The 26,108-nt window shown below is 43.8% G+C and overlaps 1 pseudogene; it reads right to left on the bottom strand.

Annotated features, from left to right (window-relative positions):
* LOC115124146 (transmembrane protein 266-like) overlaps positions 1 to 26,108 on the bottom strand; it is a 78,583-nt pseudogene that overhangs the window by 20,985 nt on the left and 31,490 nt on the right.

The raw sequence follows: 26,108 nt of genomic DNA, 5'->3' as shown, positions 1-26,108 counted from the left end.
TAGAGAGGGAAGAGACAGATAGAGAGAGAAGAGACAGACAGAGAGGGAAGAGACAGAGAGAGTAGAGACAGATAGAGAGAGAAGAGACAGATAGAGAGAGAAGAGACAGATAGAGAGGGAAGAGACAGATAGAGAGAGAGAAGAGACAGAGGTCAGAGAAGAGACAGAGAGAGGGAAGAGACAGAGAGGGAAGAGACATATTTGATATGTATTTATTTATAGGGGACATTTTACAATAATGTTACAATAATGCAACATCCATGTAAATGTGCCGGGGTTAGCCAAAAGATCATTTTTACCTTTAGTCCCAGGACAGGTAAGGACCTTTACACAGTCACAATACACATACTCACTAAAACAATACAACATACAAACACATTACAACCAATAATATATGTGACCGACCGGCTCAAATCGGTCTTATGTAGCAACATTTGATATTGTGTTTTTTTACATTGGATAAAAGTAGAGATATCATCATGTAATAAAAACACTATCATCAACTGTCATCTTACATATGAGGAACCACAGATAACTCATGTGTACAGTTTTGGATATATTTGAGCCATGTTTTCAAATGAAATGTAAAAGTATAATAATAAGCGCAGATAGAGAGAAGACCGCCTCACGTCAACCATGCCCACACCCCATTTAGGCCCCCTCAGATCAGACCTACAGTGCCTTGCGAAAGTATTCGGCCCCCTTGAACTTTGCGACCTTTTGCCACATTTCAGGCTTCAAACATAAAGATATACAACTGTATTTTTTTGTGAAGAATCAACAAGTGGGACACAATCATGAAGTGGAATGACATTTATTGGATATTTCAAACTTTTTTAACAAATCAAAAACTGAAAAATTGGGCGTGCAAAATTATTCAGCCCCTTTACTTTCAGTGCAGCAAACTCTCTCCAGAAGTTCAGTGAGGATCTCTGAATGATCCAATGTTGACCTAAATGACTAATGATGATAAATACAATCCACCTCTGTGTAATCAAGTCTCCTTATAAATGCACCTGCACTGTGATAGTCTCAGAGGTCCGTTAGGAGCGCAGAGAGCATAATGAAGAACAAGGAACACACCAGGCAGGTCCGATATACTGTTGTGAAGAAGTTTAAAGCCGGATTTGGATACAAAAAGATTTCCCAAGCATCCCAAGGAGCACTGTGCAAGCGATAATATTGAAATGGAAGGAGTATCAGACCACTGCAAATCTACCAAGACCTGGCCGTCCCTCTAAACTTTCAGCTCATACAAGGTGAAGACTGATCAGAGATGCAGCCAAGAGGCCCATGATCACTCTGGATGAACTGCAGAGATCTACAGCTGAGGTGGGAGACTCTGTCCATAGGACAACAATCAGTCGTATATTGCACAAATCTGGCCTTTATGGAAGAGTGGCAAGAAGAAAGCCATTTCTTAAAGATATCCATAAAAAGTGTTGTTCAAAGTTTGCCACAAGCCACCTGGGAGACACACCAAACATGTGGAAGAAGGTGCTCTGGTCAGATGAAACCAAAATTGAACTATTTGGCAACAATGCAAAACGTTATGTTTGGCGTAAAAGCAACACAGCTCATCACCCTGAACACCCTATCCCCACTGTCAAACATGGTGGTGGCAGCATCATGGTTTGGGCCTGCTTTTCTTCAGCAGGGACAGGGAAGATGGTTAACATTGATGGGAAGATGGATGGAGCCAAATACAGGACCATTCTGGAAGAAAACCTGATGGAGTCTGCAAAAGACCTGAGACTGGGACGGAGATTTGTCTTCCAACAAGACAATGATCCAAAACATAAAGCAAAATCTACAATGGAATGGTTCAAAAATAAACATATCCAGGTGTTAGAATGGCCAAGTCAAAGTCCAGAACTGAATCCAATCGAGAATCTGTGGAAAGAACTGAAAACTGCTGTTCACAAATGCTCTCCATCCAACCTCACTTAGCTCGAGCTGTTTTGCAAGGAGGAATGGGAAAAAATTTCAGTCTCTCGATGTGCAAAACTGATAGAGACATACCCCAAGCGACTTACAGCTGTAATCGCAGCAAAAGGTGGCGCTACAAAGTATTAACTTAAGTTGGGGACACCCGTTCCCAATTAGGAACCCCCCCCCACCCCTCAGCTGGAATGTGGCGCATGGAACGCAAGAAATATTCCTAAAAATATTTAACCTCCACACATTAACAAGTAAAATAGCTCAAATAAAAGATAAACAAGTTGTTTATCTACCCAGCAAGTCAGATTTCTAAAATGTTTTATGGCGAAAACATAGCACATATTTATATCAAACCACCACCGCAGACATAGCTCATTTGCATAGCTAAGTAGGAAAAAATATGCAATCAACAAACGCAGGATTAAAAGAAAAATCATTTCACTAACCTTTTGAAATCTTCATCAGATGACAGTAATATAACATGTTACACAGTACATTCATTTTTTTTCAATAATATGCTATATATATCCATAACTCTCTGTTTACAATGACGCATCGTTCAAAAAATGCTACTAAAATGTCAGGAGAAATGACGATAGCTCCGGCAGATAACGTCAGCTAACAAGGAATACACATCATAAACCTTGACTAAATATGCATGTTTTACATATGTATAGGAAGATACACTTCTTCTAAATGCAATCGCTGTGTTACATTTATTTTTAACGTTACAGGTTGCGTTCACTAGGCTATACTAGGAGTCGGCGCTCCAAAAGTAGCATTATGGCTCCTCTATCTTGGAGTCCACAGAAACCCAAATTTACCACATAAATATTCCCTTACCTTTGCTGTTCTTCCATCAGAAGACCTGGAAGGGATTATACTTACCAAAACAGCGTTTAGTTTTCAAGTCTGTGTCTTTCGGTTCTCAAAAACGACACATTTCGGTCGAAATGTCAAGTGGATGCACACCAAAACGTTGAAATTACATATTATATGTCGAGTAAACTTGTCAAACTATGTTCATAATTAAGCTTTAACATGTTATAAAGGTGCACAGAAATCGTGAGGATGAACAGAAACACACTCATCGTTTAATCGATCCTGAGGAAAAGACTTCACCCGAGCAGAGCGCGCATAAGAGTAACCTTTTTTTTCGCGTGACCGAGAGCTTTCGGCTCGCTCAAACTCTCGTGAGCGTGCGATTCTCACAATGAGAAGCCCCATTGAAAGCAGGCTTCGCGCTGAACACGTAGAGACTGTTCCCAGAGCTGTAACTGTTTGGGAAGGGCGTGTGCGATGACGTCAAAGTTGGGCCAACTTTTTCCATGACAAGAGAGAGTTTGGGAGAATGCATGCCCTGAGAGTTCTGCTTTACATAGAGACAAAATTTAAACGGGTTTAGAAGCTTTAGAGTGTTTTCTATTCGATAATATTTTTTATATGCATATATTAGCAACTTTTGACAAAAAATTATCCTGTTTAATATGGGTACCCAATTCCTCCAGAAGGGGCAGTAAACAGGCCTAGCCCTAAGAGGTTTTAAGGGGGCTGAATAATTTTGCACGCCCAATTTTTCAGTTTTTGATTTGTTAAAAAAGTTTGAAATATCCAATAAATGTCGTTCCACTTCATGATTGTGTCCCACTTGTTGTTGATTCTTCACAAAAAAATACAGTTTTATATCTTTATGTTTGAAGCCTGAAATGTGGCAAAAGGTCGCAAAGTTCAAGGGGGGCGAATACTTTCGCAAGGCACTGTATGCCCCTCCTGCCCACCCCATGCACTCCACCCCCGCAAAGAGGGCCTCAACATGGAAGTCACACATACGCCCAGGTAGTGAGCGGGCAAACAGGCCCAACCCCCACTCTTACAATAGCCCAAGCCAATGGCATGTACCAGATGCTCAGCAGGCTCTGCTCACACTTACTGGCCTGAGGCCAAACCACACAACCAACAACATTGGACACTTTATGGAACAAAAAGCCTTCACTAAATCATCCTGGAATATCCAAGGCCTGAGGTCATCTGCCTTTGGCCTAAAGAGCAGGAACCTGGACTTCACCAAAGAAATCGGTAATACAGACATTGTCATCCTGCAAGAAACCTAGTATAGAGGAGACGGACCCACTGGTTGCCCTCTAGGTTACAGAGAGCTGGTAGTCCCATCCACCAAACTACCAGGTGTGAAACAGGGAAGGGACTCAGGCGGTATGCTAATTTGGTATAGAGCAGACCTAACTCACTCCATTAAATTAATCAAAACAGGAACATTTTACATTTGGCTAGAAATTCAAAAGGAAATGATCTTAACAGAGAAAAATGTCCTCCTGTGTGCTACCTATATTCCCCCAACTAGAATCCCCATACTTTAATGAAGACAGCTTCTCCATCCTGGAGGGGGAAATCAACCATTTCCAGGCCCAGAGACATGAACTAGTCTGTGGCGACCTAAAAGCCAAAACCAGGCAAGAACCTGACACCCTCAGCACACAGGGGGACAAACACCTGTCTGCTGCTGACAGCATTCCCTCCCACATATGCCCCCCTAGGCACAACTATGACAACATAACCAACAAAAACGGGTCACAACTCCTGCAGCTCTGTCGCACGCTGGGTATGTACATAGTCAATGGTAGGCTTCGAGGGGACTCCTATGGCAGGTACACCTATAGCTAATTTCTTGGCAGTAGTACTGTAGACTACTTTATCACTGACCTCAACCCAGAGTCTCTCAGAGCGTTCACAGTCAGCCCACTGACACCCCTATCAGACCACAGCAAAATCACAGTCTACTTGAACAGAGCAATACTCAATCATGAAGCATCAATGCCAAAGGAACTGAGTAACATTAAGAAATGCTATAGATGGAAGGAATGCAGTTTGGAAACCTACCAAAAAACAATTAGGCAACAACAAATTCAATCCCTTTTAGACAATTTCCTGGGTAAAACGTTTCACTGTAATAGTGAAGGTGTAAACTTGGCAGTAGAAAATCATAACAGTATATTTGACCTCTCAGCTTCCCTATCAAATCTAAAAAATATCAAATAGAAAACCGAAGAAAATTAACAACACTGACAAATGGTTTGATGAAGAATGCAAAAAGCTAAGAAAGAAATTGAGAAACCTGTCCAACCAAAAACATAGAGACCCAGAAAACCTGAGTCTACGCCTTCACTATGGTGAATCACCAAAACAATACAGAAATACACTACGGAAAAAGAAGGAACAGCACGTCAGAAATCAGCTCAATGAAATTGAAGAATGCATAGACTCTAACCACTTCTGGGAAAACTGGAAAACACTAAACAAACAACAACACGAAGAATTATCTATCCAAAATGGAGATGTCTGGGTAAACCACTTCTCCAATATTTTTGGCTCTATAACAAACAACAACATGAAGAATTATCTATCCAAAATGGAGATGTCTGGGTAAACCACTTCTCCAATCCTTTTGGCTCTATAACAAAGAATAAAGAGCAAAAACATATACAGGAACAAATACAAATCTTAGAATCAACTATTAAAGATTATCAGAACCCACTGGATTCTCCAATTACCTTGAATGAGCTACAGGACAAAATAAAAACCCTCCAACCCAAAAAGGCATGTGGTGTTGAGGGTATCCTTAATGAAATGATCAAATATACAGACAACAAATTCCCATTGGCTATACTAAAACTCTTCAACATCATCCTTAGCTCTGAAATCTTCCCCAATATTTGGAACCAAGGACTGATCACCCCAATCCACAAAAGTGGAGACAAATTTTGACCCCAATAACTACCGTGGGATATGCGTCAACAGTAACCTTGGGAAAATCTTCTGCATTATCATTAACAGCAGACTCGTACATTTCCTCAATGAAAACAATGTACTGAGCAAATGTCAAATTGGCTTTTTACCAAATTACTGTACAACAGACCATGTATTCACCCTACACACTCTAATTGACAACCAAACAAACCAAAACAAAGGCAAAGTCTTCTCATGCTTTGTTGATTTCAAAAAAGCCTTCGACTCAATTTGGCATGAGGGTCTGCTATACAAATTGATGGAAAGTGGTGTTGGGGGTAAAACATATGACATTATAAAATCCATGTACACAAACAAGTGTGCGGTTAAAATTGGCAAAAAACACACATTTCTTCCCACAGATCCGTGGGGTGAGACAGGGATGCGGCTTAAGCCCCAACCTCTTCAACATATATATCAACGAATTGACGCGGGCACTAGAAAGGTCTGCAGCACCCGGCCTCACCCTACTAGAATCTGAAGTCAAAAGTCTACTGTTTGCTGATGATCTGGTGCTTCTGTCACCAGCCAAGGAGGGCCTACAGCAGCACCTAGATATTCTGCACAGATTCTGCCAGACCTGGGCCCTGACAGTAAATCTCAGTAAGACCAAAATAATGGTGTTCCAAAAAAGGTTCAGTCGCCAGGACCACAAATACAAATTCCATCTAGACACCATTGCCCTAGAGCACACAAAAAACTACACATACCTTGGCCTAAACATCAGCGCCACAGGTAAATTCCACATGCCATCAAAAGGAACATAAAATTCAACATACCAATTAGGATCTGGCTAAAAATACTTGAATCAGTCATAGAGCCCATTGCCCTTTATGGTTGTGAGGTCTGGGGTCCGCTCACCAACCAAGACTTCACAAAATGGGACAAACATCAAATTGAGATTCTGCACGCAGAATTCTGCAAAAAATATCCTCCAGAGCAGAATTAGGCTGATACCCACTAATTATCAAAATCCAGAAAAGAGCCATTAAATTCTACAACCACCTAAAAGGAAGTGATTCCCAAACCTTCCATAACAAAGCCATCACCTACAGAGAGATGAACCTGGAGAAGAGTCCCCTAAGCAAGCTGGTCCTGGGGCTCTGTTCACAAACACAAACAGACCCCACAGAGCCCCAGGACAGCAGCATAATTAGACCCAATCAAATCATGAGAAAACAAAAAGATAATTACTTGACACATTGGAAAGAATTAACAAAAAAACTGACCAAACTAGAATGCTATTTGGCCCTAAACAGAGAGTACAGTGACAGAATACCTGACCACTGTGACTGACCCAAACTTAAGGAAAGCTTTGACTATGTACAGACTCTATGAGCATAGCCTTGCTATTGAGAAAGGCCGCCGTAAGCAGACATGGCTCTCAAGAGAAAACAGGCTATGTGCACACTGCCCACAAAATGAGGTGGAAACTGAGCTGCACTTCCTAACCTCCTGTCCAATGTATGACCATATTAGAGAGACATATTTCCCTCAGATTACACAGATCCACAAAGAATTTGAAAACAAAACCAATTTTGAAAAACTCCCATATCTACTGGGGGAAATTCCACAGTGTGCCATCACAGCAGCAAAATTTGTGACCTGTTGCCACAAGAAAGGGGCAACCAGTGAAGAACAAACACCATTGTAAATACAACCCATATTTATGCTTATTTATTTTCCCTTGTGTACCCTTAACCATTTGTACAAAGTTGCAACACTGTACGTAATATGACATTTGTAATGTCTTTATTGTTGTATGTGTAATGTTTACTGTTAATTTTTATTGTTTATTTCACTTTTGCATATTATCTACCTCACTTGCTTTGGCAATGTTAACACATGTTTCCCATGCCAAAAAGCCCTTGAATTGAATTGAATTGAGAGAGAGAGAAGCGAAAGGGGAGCGAGAGAGACAGGATTAGACCATATCTTCACTCAAAACCAAACACATGCACACACGCATTCATGAGCAACTCCAATACATGTGCTATTTAAACACACGAGACATAGAAGTCCACATGCTCTGTTATTGACTTCAGCTGAGTAATATCCCCTCTTCTGTTCTACACAGTGACCTTAGTGCACAGCTGCTCTCCTGCTACTGCTGACTCTCCTGAGTAGGGCCACATTAGTAGGCCATACAGACTGGGAAGCAGCAGAGTGAATAACCAAGCCCTCTACAGCAGAGGAGACCTACTAGTGAACTACTGACAGCAGGCAGTGCCTGCAGCCATCTCTCTATGGCAGCTCTGCTCTGTTCTGCTCTCCCATAGCCTATTAATAGAGCTGTCAATATGCAGGAAGAGGGAGGGAGACAGCAGAGGGCAGGCTGGAAGAGCACAGCAGAATGCATGGGGGGGAGAGCAGAGGGGGGAGGATGAAACAGTGGAACTCAGGGCCGGGGAGAGCAAAGGGGGAGACAGGCACAGCAGAACTCACACTTAACAAGGGGAAGGGAGCAGAGCAGAGGGGGCAGGCAGGCACAGCCAAATTCACATTCACCAAGGGGAAGCTGAAGTGGGGGATTATTAGCTGCCCAATTTGTGGATGGCTATAATAAGCATGTCAAAGACGGCTGGTGTACTGTGTGTGTGTGTGTGCGTGTGTGTGTGTGTGCCTGCGTGACTGCTGACAGCTGCTGGCATGGCAGGACATGCCAAGCAGCAGTGTAATTCGCACCATGGTTGATTCCACAGCACCTCTGTCACAAGAGCCTTTTCCACTTTCACCTCTCCTCTCAGCTCAGGCCAAGTGCAAAGCCCCTGGCCTCCACACCTCTCTCTCTCTCTTACCATCTCACTCTCTACTCCTCCCCCCTCTCTTTCTCTCTCTCCCTGTCTCTCTCTCTCTCTCACCATCTCACTCTCTCCTCCTCCCCCCTCTCTCTCTGTCTCTCTCTCTCTCACCATCTCACTCTCTCCTCCTCCCCCCTCATTCTCGGCCCTTCTCTCTCTCTCTCCCTCATTCCCCCTCTCTTTCAATTCAATTCAATGCAAGGGCTTTATTGGCATGGGAAACATGTGTTAACATTGCCAAAGCAAGTGAGGTAGACAACATACAAAGTGAATATATAAAGTGAAAAACAACCAAAATTAACAGTAAACATTACACACACAGAAGTTTCAAAACAGTAAAGACATTACAAATGTCATATTATATATATATACACAGTGTTTTAACAATGTACAAATGGTTAAAGGACACAAGATAAAATAAATAAGCATAAATATGGGTTGTATTTACAATGGTGTTTGTTCTTCACTGGTTGCCCTTTTTTCGTGGCAACAGGTCACAAATCTTGCTGCTGTGATGGGTCTTTCTCTCTCTCTCTCTCTCTCTCCCTGTCAGTCTCTCTCTCCCTGTCTGTCTCTCTCTCCCTGTCTTTCTCTCTCTCCCTGTCTCTCTCTCTCCCACCATTCATCTATCTGATACTTTTTCAGTGAAAGAGGAAAGAATGTATCTTATTACATATTTCTTGGTGTGTAATCGATATTGCTCTCCACTCTCCTGCACTTACTGTATCGGTGTGAGTTTGATGTTCTTGCTGAGCGTGGCTGGCTGCCTAACTACCCAACTCAATCACTCAAACACATGTAAACAAACACGCCTGGAGACAGATACTGTGAAGGAATGTAAAGGACTAAGTTGTTCTCTATAGTGATTGAATTGCTGCAGAATGAATCAATGCCGTTGGGCGTTTCTTCTGTTGAAGTCTAAAAACAACTTAACATGCTTTAGATGTACCACATCATGATTACTGCACCATTTTCTGATATGACTAGTGTTGGATTTGAACGTACTTTCTCAAAATGCTAATATCGTATTTAGCATGCAGAGCTGACAAATTAGTTCACTTCACCTGTATTGGCAAAAATACTAGTACAAACTATATGTACAGTATTTCATATTCTATGTAGCTCTGACACTGAGGGTATGAAAACATTAAGGACAACCTCCTAAAATTCAGTTGACTCCCCCTTTTGCCCTCAAAACAGCCTCAATTCTTCAGGGCAATTCCACACGGATACTGGCCCATGTTTCCCACAGTTGTGTCAAGTTGGCTGGATGTCCCTTGAGTGGTGGACCATTCTTGAAAAACATGGGAAACTGTTGAGCATGAAAAACCCAGCACCATTGCAGTTCTTGACACAAACTGGTGCGCCTGGCAACTACCGCCATACCTTGTTCAAAGGCACCTAAATATTTTGTCTCACCCATTCACCCTCTGAATGGTGCACACACAACCTTTCTCCTCCTCTTCAAGGGGATTTAACAAGTGACTGAGGTCTGTAGGTTGATCATGCACAGCTCTCACTGAGACTGAGGTCTGTAGGTTGATCATGCACAGCTCTCACTGAGACTGAGGTCTGTAGGTTGATCATGCACAGCTCTCACTGAGACTGAGGTCTGTAGGTTGATCATGCACAGCTCTCACTGAGACTGAGGTCTGTAGGTTGATCATGCACAGCTCTCACTGAGACTGAGGTCTGTAGGTTGATCATGCACAGCTCTCACTGAGACTGAGGTCTGTAGGTTGATCAGGCACAGCTCTCACTGAGACTGAGGTCTGTAGGTTGATCAGGCACAGCTCTCACTGAGACTGAGGTCTGTAGGTTGATCATGCACAGCTCTCACTGAGACTGAGGTCTGTAGGTTGATCACGCACAGCTCTCACTGAGACTGAGGTCTGTAGGTTGATCATGCACAGCTCTCACTGAGACTGAGGTCTGTAGGTTGATCATGCACAGCTCTCACTGAGACTGAGGTCTGTAGGTTGATCATGCACAGCTCTCACTGAGACTGAGGTCTGTAGGTTGATCGTGCACAGCTCTCACTGAGACTGAGGTCTGTAGGTTGATCATGCACAGCTCTCACTGAGACTGAGGTCTGTAGGTTGATCGTGCACAGCTCTCACTGAGACTGAGGTCTGTAGGTTGATCATGCACAGCTCTCACTGAGACTGAGGTCTGTAGGTTGATCATGCACAGCTCTCACTGAGACTGAGGTCTGTAGGTTGATCATGCACAGCTCTCACTGAGACTGAGGTCTGTAGGTTGATCATGCACAGCTCTCACTGAGACTGAGGTCTGTAGGTTGATCATGCACAGCTCTCACTGAGACTGAGGTCTGTAGGTTGATCGTGCACAGCTCTCACTGAGACTGAGGTCTGTAGGTTGATCAGGCACAGCTCTCACTGAGACTGAGGTCTGTAGGTTGATCACGCACAGCTCTCACTGAGACTGAGGTCTGTAGGTTGATCATGCACAGGTCTCACTGAGACTGAGGTCTGTAGGTTGATCATGCACAGCTCTCACTGAGACTGAGGGTGACCTCCTGTTAGAAATCAATCTGCATTACATTAGCATAACATAGAACAGCCAGTATAGTCATTATCATGGCTTTTCTAAATCTGCTTAAACAGGGCAAAGGATCAATACCAGTTTATGTAGGAGAACGGGTGGCAATTTACTCCAAGGGACGATCAATAATGATATTGTTGTGAATAGTAAATAATGTGTATAATCATGGGGAGAATGGGGTCGTGCTGCCAATCATGTATTGAATAAGCAATAGACTTTATCATCCTCAGGTGAAGTATGATATTTTCGAATTTAGCGCTAAAATTTTGAATCAAAAATAGAATCCATGTTTTACATTTCTGTCATTTAGCAGACTTACAAAGTGCATTCATCTGAAGATAGCTAGGTGAGACAACCACGTATCCCAGTCGTAGTCCCTCTCGTAGAAGATGAGTCAGGTGTAATAATTAAGGACTGATAGTTCAAGTTCAAAGTCCTCTGTTGGTACAATGTAAGGTTGTTGAATTCTGCAATAATATCTCACTAGAACCAATCCTACCAAACTAACTAACCCTCCATCTAAGAGTAATACCAAGAACACTAAGGAAAGCTGTTGACTGAGAGGTACGATGACTTCACCTAGGTCAGGATGACTCTAGTAAGACATCCACCAGCAGGGCTCTGACTGACTGACTGACTGACTGACTGAGAGGGACGATGACTTCACCTAGGTCAGGATGACTCTAGTAAGACATCCACCAGCAGGGCTCTGACTGACTGACAGACTGAGAGGAACGATGACTTCACCTAGGTCAGGATGACTCTAGTAAGACATCCACCAGTAGGGCTCTGACTGACTGACTGACTGACTGACTGACTGACTGACTGAGAGGGACGATGACTTCACCTAGGTCAGGATGACTCTAGTAAGACATCCACCAGCAGGGCTCTGACTGACTGACTGACTGACTGACTGACTGACTGAGAGGGACGATGACTTCACCTAGGTCAGGATGACTCTAGTAAGACATCCACCAGCAGGGCTCTGACTGACTGACTGACTGACTGACTGAGAGGGACGATGACTTCACCTAGGTCAGGATGACTCTAGTAAGACATCCACCAGCAGGGCTCTGACTGACTGACTGACTGACTGACTGACTGACTGAGAGGGACGGTGACTTCACCTAGGTCAGGATGACTCTAGTAAGACATCCACCAGCAGGGCTCTGACTGACTGACTGACTGTGACTGACTGACTGACTGTGACTGACTGACTGACTGACTGTGACTGACTGACTGACTGACTGACAGACAGATAGATAGATGATAAGGGAAGAAGGAGCACAAGGGAGCGTCTGGTCTGCTCCACCCTCAGTCTCACCGTCGATGATTCTCTTGACCCTCCAGATGCGCAGGGTGATGATGAGGCTGATGGCGTCCCAGGGACTGCTGGGGCCGTTGGCTACCGTGGAGGCTACCATAGGGGCCAGGGACAACACGATCACTGCCCCGTCAAACACCTGCAGGGAGAAGACACACAGACACACACACGCAAGCACATACAGACATGCCCACACATGCAGGCATGGGTACACACAAACACACATCACATGCCACACTGTCACAGACTTAGGAGATATTACACGCTGTTATTAGGAGATAATACACACTGTCATTAGGAGATATTACACTTTGTCATTAGGAGATAATACACATTGTATTATTACACACTGTCATTAGGAGATATTACACGCTGTCATTAGGAGATATTACACACTGTCATTAGGAGATATTACACACGGTCATTAGGAGATATTACACGCTGTCATTAGGAGATATTACACACTGTCATTAGGAGATATTACACACTGTCATTAGGAGATATTACACACTGTCATTAGGAGATATTACACACTGTCATTAGGAGATATTACACACTGTCATTAGGAGATATTACACACTGTCATTAGGAGATAATACACACTGTCATTAGGAGATATTACACACTGTCATTAGGATATATTACACACTGTCATTAGGAGATATTACACACTGTCATTAGGAGATAATACACACTGTCATTAGGAGATAATACACACTGTCATTAGGAGATAATACACACTGTCATTAGGAGATAATACACACTGTCATTAGGAGATATTACACACTGTCATTAGGATATATACCATGCTGTCATTAGCAGATATTACACGCTGTCATTCGGAGATATTACACATTGTTTTTAGGAGATATTACATTGAGGTTTATTATATGAGGAAGATTACAATGCACGTAGACTTTGTGGCAGCATTTAACATTTAACAATTGTAATGTGAATTGATTTGATGAAGAAAAAATAGTTCAATGATAAAACTCATGATTTCTCGAGGGAAAGTTATTATATTTTCATTACTTGCTATGAAGCTTGCGTAATTAATCTTACCTCTACTTTGTTCTCAATGTAGTCCCAAATCCCAAGGACTACAATCCTGAAGACAGTCTGTGAAAAGAGGGAGAGCGAGAAAGGATGGAAGGGGAGGAGAAAAGCCAAATACAACATCTCCCATGACAAGGCAAAATATTCTCACTCTCCTCAGGTTTCAACACATCTACAACACATTCTGAAACGTCATTTGAATATGGACAAAAAAAGACGGGACAAGTTACAGCCATTTTTATACTGCTGCTGTGAATGTAGGCGTTCTTTGACTCAAGCCTTCCTATTCTATATGGTCACAGAAAGTCACATATACAGTTGAAGTCGGAAGTTTACATACACCTTAGCCAAATACATTTAAACTCAGTTTTTCACAATTCTTGACATTTAATCCTAGTAAAAAATTCCCTGTCTTAGGTCAGTTAGGATCACCACTTTATTTTAAGAATGTGAAATGTCAGAATAATTAGTAGAGGGAATGATTTCTTTCAGCTTTATATCTTTCATCACATTCCCAGTGGGTCAGACGTTTACATACACTCAATTAGTATTTGGTAGCATTGCCATTAAATTGTTTAACTTGAGTAAAACGTTTCAGGTAGCCTTCCACAAGCTTCCCACAATAAGTTGGGTGAAATTTGGCCCATACCTCCTGACAGAGCTGGTGTAACTGAGTCAGGTTTGTAGACCTCCTTGCTCACACACGCTTTTTCAGTTCTGCCCACAAATGTTCTATGGGATTGAGGTCAGGGCTTTGTGATGGCCAATCCAATACCTTGACTATGTTGTCCTTAAGCCATTTTGCCACAACTTTGGAAGTATGATTGGGGTCATTGTCCATTTGGAGACCCATTTGCGAACAACCTTTAACTTCCTGACTGATGTCTTGAGATGTTGCTTCAATATATCCACATAATTCTCCTCCCTCATGATGCCATATATTTTGTGAAGTGCACCAGTCCCTCCTGCAGCAAAGCACCCCCACAACATGATACTGCCACCCCCGTCCTTCACGGTTGGGATGGTGTTCTTTGGCTTGCAAGCCTGTCCCTTTTCCTCCAAACATAACAATGGTCATTATGGCCAAACGGTTATATTTTTGTTTAATCAGACCAGAGGACATTTCTCCAAAAAGTATTACGATCTTCGTCCCCATGTGCAGTTGAAAACCGTAGTCTGGCTTTTTTATGGCGGTTTTGGAGCAGTGGCCTTCTTCCTTGCTGAGCGGCCTTTCAGGTTATGTCGATATAGGACTCGTTTGACTTTTGTACCTGTTTCCTCCAGCATCTTCACAAGGTCCTTTGCTGTTGTTCTGGGATTGATTTGCACTTTTCACACCAAAGTACGTTCATCTCTAGGAGACAGAATGCGTCTCCTTCTTGAGCGTTATGACGGGTGCGTGGTCCCATGGTGTTTATACTTGCGTACTATTGTTTGTACAGATGAACGTGGTACCTTCAGGCATTTGGAAATTGCTCCCAAGGATGAAGGTCTACAATTGTTTTTCTGAGGTTTTGGCTGATTCCTTTTGATTTTCCAATGATGTCAAGCAAAAAGGCACTGAGTTTGAAGGTAGGCCTTGAAATACATCCACAGGTACACCTCCAATTGACTCAAATTATGTGAATTAGCCTATCAGAAGCTTCTAAAGATATGAAAATATTTTCTGGAATTGTACAAGCTGTTTAAAGGCACATTCAACTCAGTGTATGTAAACCTCTGACCCACTGGAATTGTGATACAGATTATTATAAGTGAAATAATCTGTCTGTAAACAATTGTTGGAAAAATTACTTGTGTCATGCACAGAGTAGATGTCCTAACTGACTTGCCAAAACTACAGTTTGTTAACAAGAAATGTGTGGAGTGGTTGAAAAATGAGTTTTAATGACAACCTAAGTGTATGTAAACTTCCGACTTCAACTGTATCTTTGAAGGGTACTTTTTACAAGTCTTTCGATCAATTAGAATGTGGGAAAGGATATTGATCCTGAACACTGTACAATGGCTCTCCTAATTGTCTGATCTTACCTGATCCATTACATACATCTACTGTATGTACAGTAACACACACTAGTGTTGGGTTGGGGGGTCCTTTATTTTGAAAAGGAGGATGATAGAGTTACATTCTAATCGGGGTTGGGAGGGTCCTTTATTTTGAAAAGGAAAATGATAGAGTTACAATCTAATCATGATGAAAGGGTGACAATGTAAAAGTCTCATTCATCATACAGTAGTAGCACATTGTGACAACAACGGCTCCACTGAAAGAGAGGAGCAGAGAGGGACATTCTCTGATTGGTGGATAGGAAAAATATTATTATTATGACCATTTAATAAGTCACGGTCTCTATAGTTACAGTAACTATAGTTTAGTTTTTAATATATAGACCTTGAATACCATTCCCCTCTGACACCTTTCATCTATAGTGTCAGGGAGTGGTATAAGGTGTTGGGTGGATCATATGACTGTAACCCAAGCCCTAAACCTTGTTAACCTCCTCTTGAATTATTACTTAACCCTGTGTGTGTGTGTGTGTGTGTGTGTGTGTGTGTGTGTGTGTGTGTGTGTGTGTGTGTGTGTGTGTGTTGTTTACCTCAGTGAAGAAGAGTGAAAGGATGGCAAGGCTGATCCAATGGATGACGCTGGCAAATTGAATAGCATTGGCAACTGGAATAAATAACAAAAGAGAAAAATGTGTATCTTAACTTCTTATGGCTGGGGGCAGTATTGAGTAGCTTGGATGAATAAGGTGCCCAGAGTAAACTGCCTGCTACTCAGGCCCAGAAGCTAAGATATGCATATTACTAGTATATTTGGATAGAAAACACTCTGAAGTTTCTGAAACTGTCTGAATGATGTCTGTGAGTATATCAGAACTCATATGGCAGGCAAAAACCTGAGAAAAAATCCAACCCGGAAGTGGGAAATCTGAGGTTTGTAGGTTTTCAAGTCTTTGCCTATCCAAGATACAGTGTAAATGTGGTACGATTGCACTTCCTACGGCTTCCACTAGATGTCAACAGTCGTTAGAACCTTGTTTCAGGCTTCAACTGTGAAGGGGGAGCGAATAAGAGCTGTTTGACTAAGAGGTCTGGCAGAATGCCATTAGCTAAGTCATGTGCGCAGCCGTGAGAGTGAGCTGTGTTCCTTTTCATTTCTAAAGACAAAGGAATTGTCCAGGTGGAATATTATTGAAGATATATGATAAAAACATCCCAAAGATTGATTCTATACATCGTTTGACATGTTTCCACGAACTGTAATGGAACTTTTTGACTTTTCGTCTGGACTAAGTGCCTGCGCCTCATGAATTTGGATTTGTGAACTAAACGCGCAAACAAAAAGGAGGTATTTGGACATAAATGATGGGCTTTATCGAACAAAACAAACATTTATTGTGGAACTGCGATTCCTGGGAGTGCATTCCGATGAAGATCATCAAAGGTAAGTGAATATTTATAATGATATTTCGGACTTCTGTTGACTCCACAACATAGCGGGTATCTGTATGGCTTGTTTTGGTGCCTGAGCGCTGTACTCAGATTATTGCATGGTGTGCTTTTTCAGTAAAGCTTTTTTGAAATCTGACACAGCGGTTGCATCAAGGAGAAGTATGTATTTAAAGGATGATTCCACTTTTAACGCTTGTTGGAATCAATGGAATCAAGAGCAACACTACCATGTCCTGTGAATGTCTACATCTGTCCAGCCATATTTATTTTTTCTCAAAATCTGGCAGAAGAATGGTGCATTGATATTACATCATGCCTTTTACCACTATTCCTCATTTCCATCTAACAGTGTTGTGAATGCTCCCGCTCTACTTCTCCTTCCCCATCCATCAGTCCATCAGCCCATTTATCCCTCCCTTTATCTCCCCATCTCCCCCATCCCCCTTCCCTCCTTCCTACTCCCTCCATGTGTCTTTCCAGAGCTGGCAACAGGACAGCCAGGACAGTCGGAGTCTATGGTAATGCATCTGTGACTGGTGTCCTGTCGTCTCCAGAGCAGAGAGAGGATCATCTGTCAATACAGACCTGTCTCTTGAGGTGTGTCTCAAACGGTATCCTATTCCCTGTATAGTGCACTACTTTTGATCAGGGCCCAAATGGTTCTGGTCAAAAGTAGTGCAGTGTATGGGGGATAGGATACCATTCGGGATGTAACCATGGCTTACAGTCCGTAATGTAATGCGATGATGACACCTGCCCAGACAGTCAGTGCTGTTGAGTAGAGACCAGTTCATAGACTAATTTACTATCCCGGTTGGCAATGCTGTTTCTCTCTCATATGGGCCTTTTAGTCGCCGTAGATTCCTCTCATTGGTAAGAAATGTAATCATGCTTATAAAACAGGTTAGAACGCATGTTAATGCAGCATCATGATAATTGTCTCTATGGGCTGTAATCCCAAAACATGGGTCACAGGATCAAGGAAGCACAGGACTACCCAAGTCTAACTTTCTACAGTCACTAGAACACAATGTATAAGGATCCTCCTTTACTGTCAATGGGAAAGATAGTTACATTGTAGATGCTTGGTGTCTATGAGGAGTTCCAGGGTCAAGAAGACCACCACCAGGATGACCAGGGCCACCAGGAAACAGTTGAAGCCTGCACTGAGCAGACACACCTGCCACAGGGCTACCCTCCGCCCACAGCACGGCTTCAACCAGTTAGACCTGGAGAGAAGGAGAGAGGAGAAAGGAGGAGAGAGGGATAGAGGAGATAGGAGGAGGAGAGAGGAATAGAGGAGAGAGGAGGAGAGAGGGATAGAGGAGAGAGGAGGAGGAGGAGAGGGATAGAGGAGAGAGGAGGAAGAGAGAGGGATAGAGGAGAGAGGAGGGGGAGAGAGGGATAGAGGAGAGAGGAGAGAGGGATGGAGGAGAGAGGGAGGAAGAGAGAGGGATAGAGGAGAGAGGAGGAAGAGAGAGGGATAGAGGAGAGAGGAGGAGGAGAGAGGGATAGAGGAGAGAGGAGGAGGAGAGAGGGATGGAGGAGAGAGGAGGAGGAGAGAGGGATAGAGGAGAGAGGAGGAGGAGAGAGGGATAGAGGAGAGAGGAGGAGGAGGAAAGAGGTATAGAGGAGAGAGGAGGAGGAGAGAGGGATAGAGGAGAGGAGGAGGAGAGAGGGATAGAGGAGAGAGGAGGAGGAGAGAGGGATAGAGGAGGAGGAGAGAGGTATAGAGGAGAGAGGGACTAGAGTCAGTGTTAGTACACCAAAGACAGAGAGAAAGTACTTGTGTACGGACACAGGTTTGTATTCACCATTTAATTATTTCAAAGATCTTACTGTACCAGCCGACTGTATGCTGACTGATGTTCCTTCTATTTGCCAACAGGGGGTGCTATTTAACACATATAACCGCATCAATGCAATGTAGTGAACCAGTTTCTAAACCCAACCTGGGTTTGGTGGGCCGGGGCAGTGGAGGCGGAAGAGTGTGAACAGAACAGAGACTGCATTAAGACAGAAAGACACTGAGGCTCTTTGAGTTGGTGACTTGTCTCTCAGGCATATCAGTGAGAGGATTAGTAAAGCAACTCTATTCAGAGGGGAATGAAGGGGTTGACTATATATTAGAAGACTCCATACAACAGTAACAAATTTGAAGTTAATGAAAGAAAACACATGGATAAAATCTTATACAGAGCTCTTTCCCAGACTCACTATTAGCAGTGGGAGACAGACAGGAGAAACGATGCCAGAGCTCCAGCCAGAATGGAAACTTGGCTCGTCCTCTTCTACACCTTTCACTGCTCCCCATGCAGTGGGTCTGGCATACAGAGAGCTTGGCTAATCACACCACTTCTGTGATCATGTCTTCATTCCCTTGCATGGTGCTAATTAGAGATAAAACAATCAGTGGCAGTGGGCAGAATCAGTGGCAGTGGGCAGAATCGGGCAGAATCAGTGGCAGTGGGCAGAATCAGTGGCAGTGGGCAGAATCGGGCAGAATCAGTGGCAGTGGGCAGAATCAGTGGCGGTGGACAGAATCAGTGGCGGTGGGCAGAATCAGTGGCAGTGGGCAGAATCGGGCAGAATCAGTGGCGGTGGACAGAATCAGTGGCAGTGGACAGAATCAGCGGCGGTGGACAGAATCAGTGGCGGTGGACAGAATCAGCGGCGGTGGACAGAATCAGTGGCGGTGGACAGAATCAGTGGCAGTGGGCAGAATCGGGCAGAATCAGTGGCGGTGGACAGAATCAGTGGCAGTGGACAGAATCAGCGGCGGTGGACAGAATCAGTGGCGGTGGACAGAATCAGTGGCAGTGGACAGAATCAGCGGCGGTGGACAGAATCAGCGGCGGTGGACAGAATCAGCGGCGGTGGACAGAATCAGTGGCGGTGGACAGAATCAGTGGCGGTGGACAGAATCAGTGGCGGTGGACAGAATCAGTGGCAGTGGACAGAATCAGTGGCAGTGGGCAGAATCAGTGGCGGTGGACAGAATCAGTGGCGGTGGACAGAATCAGTGGCGGTGGACAGAATCAGCGGCGGTGGACAGAATCAGCGGCGGTGGACAGAATCAGCGGCGGTGGACAGAATCAGTGGCGGTGGACAGAATCAGTGGCGGTGGACAGAATCAGGGCGGTGGACAGAATCAGTGGCAGTGGACAGAATCAGTGGCAGTGGGCAGAATCAGTGGCAACCCCCTCACACACACATACAGTGGGGAGAACAAGTATTTGATACACTGCCGATTTTGCAGATTTTCCTACTTACAAAGCATGTAGAGGTCTGTAATTGTTATCATAGGTACACTTCAACTGTGAGAGATGGAATCTAAAACAAAACTCACATTGTATGATTTTTAAGTAATTAATTTGCATTTTATTGCATGACATAGGTATTTGATCACCTACCAACCATTAAGAATTCTGGCCCTCACAGACCTGTTAGTTTTTCTTTAAGAAGCCCTCCTGTTCTCCAGTCATTACCTGTATTAACTGCACCTGTTTGGACTCGTTACATGTATAAATGAGACCTGTCCACATACTCAATCAAACAGTCTCCAACCTCTCCACACTGGCCAAGACCATAGAGTCGTGTAAGGACATCAGGGATAAAATTGTAGACCTGCACAAGCCTGGGATGGGCTACAGGACAATAGGCAAGCAGCTTGGTGAGAAGGCAACAACTGTTGGCGCAATTATTAGAAAATGGAAGAAGTTCAAGATGACGGTCAATCACCCTCGGTCTGGGGCTCCATGCAAGATCTCACCTCGTGGGGCATCAATGATCATGAGGAAGGTGAGGGATCAGCCCAGAACTACACGGCAGGACCTGGTCAATGACCTGAAGAGAGCTGGGACCACCGTCTCAAAGAAAACCATTAGTAACACACTACGCCGTCATGGATTAAAATCCTGCAGCGCACGCAAGGTCCCCCTGCTCAAGCCAGCGCATGTCCAGACCCGTCTGAAGTTTGCCAATTACCATCTGGATGATCCATGGGAGAAGGTCATGTGGTCTGATGAGACAAAAATAGAGCTTTTTGGTCTAAACTCCACTCGCCGTGTTTGGAGGAAGAAGAAGGATGAGTACAACCCCAAGAACACCATCCCAACCGTGAAGCATGGAGGTGGAAACATCATTCTTTGGAGATGCTTTTCTGCAAAGGGGACAGGACGACTGCACCGTATTGAGGGGAGGATGGATGGGGCCATGTATCGCGAGATCTTGGCCAACAACCTCCTTCCCTCAGTAAGAGTATTGAAGATGGGTCGTGGCTGGGTCTTCCAGCATGACAATGACCCGAAACACACAGCCAGGGCAACTAAGGAGTGGCTCTGTAAGAAGCATCTCAAGGTCCTGGAGGGGCCTAGCCAGTCTCCAGACCTGAACCCAATAGAACATCTTTGGAGGGAGCTGAAAGTCCGTATTGCCCAGCGACAGTCCCGAAACCTGAAGGATCTGGAGAAGGTCTGTATGGAGTAGTGGGCCAAAATCCCTGCTGCAGTGTGTGCAAACCTGGTCAAGAACTACAGGAAACGTATGATCTCTGTAATTGCAAACAAAGGTTTCTGTACCAAATATTAAGTTCTGCTTTTCTGATGTATCAAATACTTATGTCATGCAATAAAATGCAAATTAATTATTTAAAAATCATGCAATGTGATTTTCTGGATTTTTGTTTTAGATTCCGTCTCTCACAGTTGAAGTGTACCTTTGATAAAAATTACAGACCTCTACATGCTTTGTAAGTAGGAAACCTGCTAAATCGGCAGTGTATCAAATACTTGCTCTCCCCACTGTATATTCCCAGGATAGAGATGCTTGTATGTATCACATCCTCAGTTGAGGGCAACTGCTGCGGTCATTAGTAGGGAATGAGGCTTGGCTGGAATGACTTTAGATGTTTAAATGGGGCCATTTAGTCTTAATGTTAAGCGACATGTGGATATGAATATGCAAGTGATACTGTATGAGCCTCATAATATTATGTAGGAATTGTTACATGAACTGTGTCTTACTTACTCATGCAAACGAGGACGATACACCATTTGGGTCTGTCTGTGCTTACAGGATGTGCCCAATTATACCACAGTGAGTGACACACAGGCATCCTCTCTGAAGGATTCATATTTATCTCCTCCATTCACTCAGACTTCACCCAGAGTAGGCTAACACCAGGCAATGAGTAAAGGACTCTTACAGCAGCTGCTGAACAGTTCCCCTCACCTCCTTCTGCTCCTCTTTCTCTCTCTCTCTCTGAGGGTAGTGGTAGGTACACTTGGCACGGGCAAACCCACAAGCCCGTAAACAATGCTAGGCTAATCTAATAGAGCCATAATCACGCTGTTAGCAATCATCTTTCTGGCGCTCGGTGAGGTTCGGTGGGGCTGGAGTGTGTATGGTGGTCCAGATGGTGTTGACTCTGCTCTCTCTCTCTCTCTACCGTCAGTGGCCGTGTCTCAGCCAGACTCACAGGATGCAGTTACCACCATGCCAGCCTGGGCCTGGACACCTCATCTCCTCATCCCCTCATTTCCTATCTCATCTCCACAACGGAGAGGGGACAGACAGCAGGGTGGAGTCATATGCTAGAAACTGCCATAGATTTGACAGATCTGCTCAGATTTGTACATATTTGTTGTCATTTGGCAGTTACTCTTGTCCAAAGCATCTTACAGGAGCAATTAGAGTTAAGTGCCTTGCTCAAGGGCACATACAGATTTTTCACCTAGCCGGCTCGGGGATTCGAACAACTGACCTTTCGGTTACTGGCCCAACGCTCCTAAGCGATAGGCTACCTGCCGCAGATCAGCTGTTAGGAGAATAGTAATACCTTGGATATGAAAGAATAAAGTGTACACAAAGTCTTCTGATGTCTTCAGTGTTCAGTGTCTATAAACACCTTACTCAAGACCCTGCTGGTGATACATAATGAGACATCTCCAACCACCCCACCTGACTGCATACAGTATGTTACCATCCTACAGGGGATGTTTTCTTAGAACAAACTCCAGCTGCTAGGCCTCAATCCCTGTTTTACGCTCCAAACATGACCGTGCTAAAAACCATGAGACCAATGCAGCTTTTAGACTAATGTACACACCCTTATGTTATACTGGGTCAATTGTAGTTCCATAGCTAGGGCTGACAGTGGGGACTTGAAGAGCAGAATCAACATCCTCTGCAGAATCAAAACAGTTGCTTTGTGAGAAGGTGTTAACGTTCACAGTTAGCCATTGTTATGTAAATGCCAGCTGAAAAGTACCACTGGCCTGGCTTTGGCCCCAAGTGAGAGCAGGTTTTCCGGATCCATGGCCCAGTGAGACCCGGGTTCTGACCCGCGTAGATGGAAACAGAAAAGTCAGAGTTTTTGGGGTAAAACACTGGGCTTAATCCTGTATGGAAATGAACCACTAAGACAGTGGTTCCCAACTCCAGTTCTCGAGTACCTCCAACTAGTAGACATTTTTATTGGAGCCCCGGACAAGCAAACCTCCATCCATTCTACTGTTCTATCTGTCACAGGGATACAGAAGAAAGACAATGTCACTAGTCATCTAAGTGAAGTATATACCAACAAAATAACATTAGGGAATGGAGACGATTTTAATATATAATAGGAGGTGTCAGAGGAAAGCCCATAAAATGATCAGAGACTCCAGTCACCATAGACTGTTTTCTCTGCTACCACACGGCAAGCGGTACTGGAGCTCCAAGTCTAGGACCAAGAGGCTCCTCAACAGCTTCTACCCCCAAGCCATAAGAATGACAAACAATTAATAAAATCATCATGGGACAATTTACATTGACCCCCCCACCCTCCTTTTTGTACAATGCTGCTACTCACTGTTTATTATCTATGCATAGTCACTTCACCCCTACCTACATGTACAAATTACCTCAACTAACCTGTACCCCCGCACACTGACTCTGTACTGGTGCCCCTTGTATATAACCTTATTATTCTTCTTCTTGTGTTACTTTTTAGTATTACTTTTTATTTTAGTCTACTTGGTAAATATTTATTTTAACCAAGTATCTCTTTTAACCAACTGCACTGTTGGTTGAGGGTTTGTCAGTTAGCATTTCATGGTAAAGTCTACACTTGTTGTATTCGGCGCATGTGACAAATAAAGTTTGATTTGATGTGATTTTTCCCATCAAAAAGGCTCCAGCTGTGAAAGGCATGTATTGTCTTTAGTTCATGGATATAGACCTACACACCATTGTGTAACATTTGACTTTCTAACATCTGGTGGTGACCTTACTTGACAGTTGAAGGGGTCGCATTGATTTGCTTTGGGACAATTCTCTGCAGTTATATTCTACATTCAAATCCATCTCAGGAACGCATCTTTCATAGTTCATTTATACTGCCCTCCGCAGAGAGGGTAAAATATGGTCATTTCTCCCAAACAATAAAAAGCCTTGAGTAGGAGTAGTAAAACAAGCTGAATGTGCTGAAGAACACTTCAGGGCATCATTAATAACGGAGAAATGGTACTTTAAAAGAACTGCAAAAACCGCATAAGAGTAACTACATGTAACTGCCAAAATAAAGGAAACACCAACATAGCGTCTTAATAGGGTGTTAGGCCACCACGAGCCAGAACAGCTTCAATGCACCTTAGACGAGATTCTACAAGTGTCCGGAAACACTATTGGAAGGATGCGACACCATTCGTCCACAATACATTTTTAATGATGGTGGAAAACGCAGTCTCAGGCGCCACTCCAGAATCTCCCATACAGTAAGTGTTCAATTGGGTTGAGATCTGGTGACTGAGACGGCCATGGCATATCATTTACATCGTTTTCATGCTCATCAAACCATTCAGTTACCAAACCATTCAGTGACCACTCGTGCCCTGTGGATGGGGCCATTGTCATCCTATCGGGGCATAGCCATGGTAGCCAAAACAATGGCCTGCCCAGCATTCTTATACATGACCCAAAACATGATGGGCTGTTAACTACTTAATTAACTCAGGAACCACACCTGTGTGGAAGCACCTGCTTTCAATATACTTTGTATCCCACATTTACTCGTGTTTCCATTATTTTGGCAGTTACCTGTACATTACAGTGACTTATTTATGATTGAGCAGCATTTACTGCGAATGCCTTTAAATTTCAATCGCGCTATAGCACTGAACTTCCGTGATACGGATTGAATCGAGCCCTCTTCTCTCATCCGCTCAAGGAAGGACCAACACAGAATGGACATTAACACTGTCACATGACCCGAGTGGCTGGATGAGTGAGGTCAAATGACCTGACCTTGATCTCATTGCAGGAAGTATTCCTCCAATTTCCCATCCACTCAGTCAGAGGCAGCGCCAAGTATCCCCTTCAAATGAGCATCACAGCATCAAACCTAAATACTTCTTTAGGAAATCATCTTTAACGGATACAAGTAACCTAAGCACTGTTTTTTTTAGCGCAGCACACATTGCCAGAAGAATGAACCGGTCACAGACGAGGGCCTGCAGAAAGGGGTTCATCATGGACATGATATCACATAGGCTACACTCTGAGGAGTCAACAAAACAATGACACACCAGACAGCCTAAATATGGACAGCAACTCATGTCTGGACATGGATGTCCCAAAGGAACACACTGACACTCTCTCACCATCTCTCTTTCATACATTATTCCTGTCTCTGTCCGTCTGTCTGTCTGTCTGTCTGTCTGTCTGTCTGTCTGTCTGTCTGTCTGTCTGTCTGTCTGTCTGTCTGTCTGTCTGTCTGTCTGTCTGTCTGTCTGTCTGTCTGTCTGTCTGTCTGTCTGTCTGTCTGTCTCTCTCTCTCTCTCCCCCTATCTCTCTAATTATTTCTGTCTTTCATACACTCTCCCTCTATCTCTTTCTATGGTGCTCTCTTCCTGTCTCTCTGTCTCTGTCGCTCTCTCCATCTCTCTCCCTCTTCACACGTCTGCTTAGGACAGGTTGATAACGGCATCAGTGGAGCCCTGGTGGGGGGAGATTGAGCCGGGCTGGACAGGGAAACAGAGGAGGTAGATTAAATCATGCTATCAATATGACCGAGCGGAGAGGGCAAGGAGTGTGGGGCTAAACACAGCAATCAGCCAACATCCCTCCCTCAGAGTGCAGACGGTCCATGATAAAGGACTGCAACTCCTACACACACTGACTGA

Source organism: Oncorhynchus nerka, linkage group LG27 (assembly GCF_034236695.1).
Source record: "Oncorhynchus nerka isolate Pitt River linkage group LG27, Oner_Uvic_2.0, whole genome shotgun sequence".
Classification (NCBI taxonomy): domain Eukaryota; kingdom Metazoa; phylum Chordata; class Actinopteri; order Salmoniformes; family Salmonidae; genus Oncorhynchus; species Oncorhynchus nerka.
The sequence above is the reverse complement of the archived record's forward strand: the minus strand, read 5'-3'. Positions and strand labels throughout refer to the sequence as shown.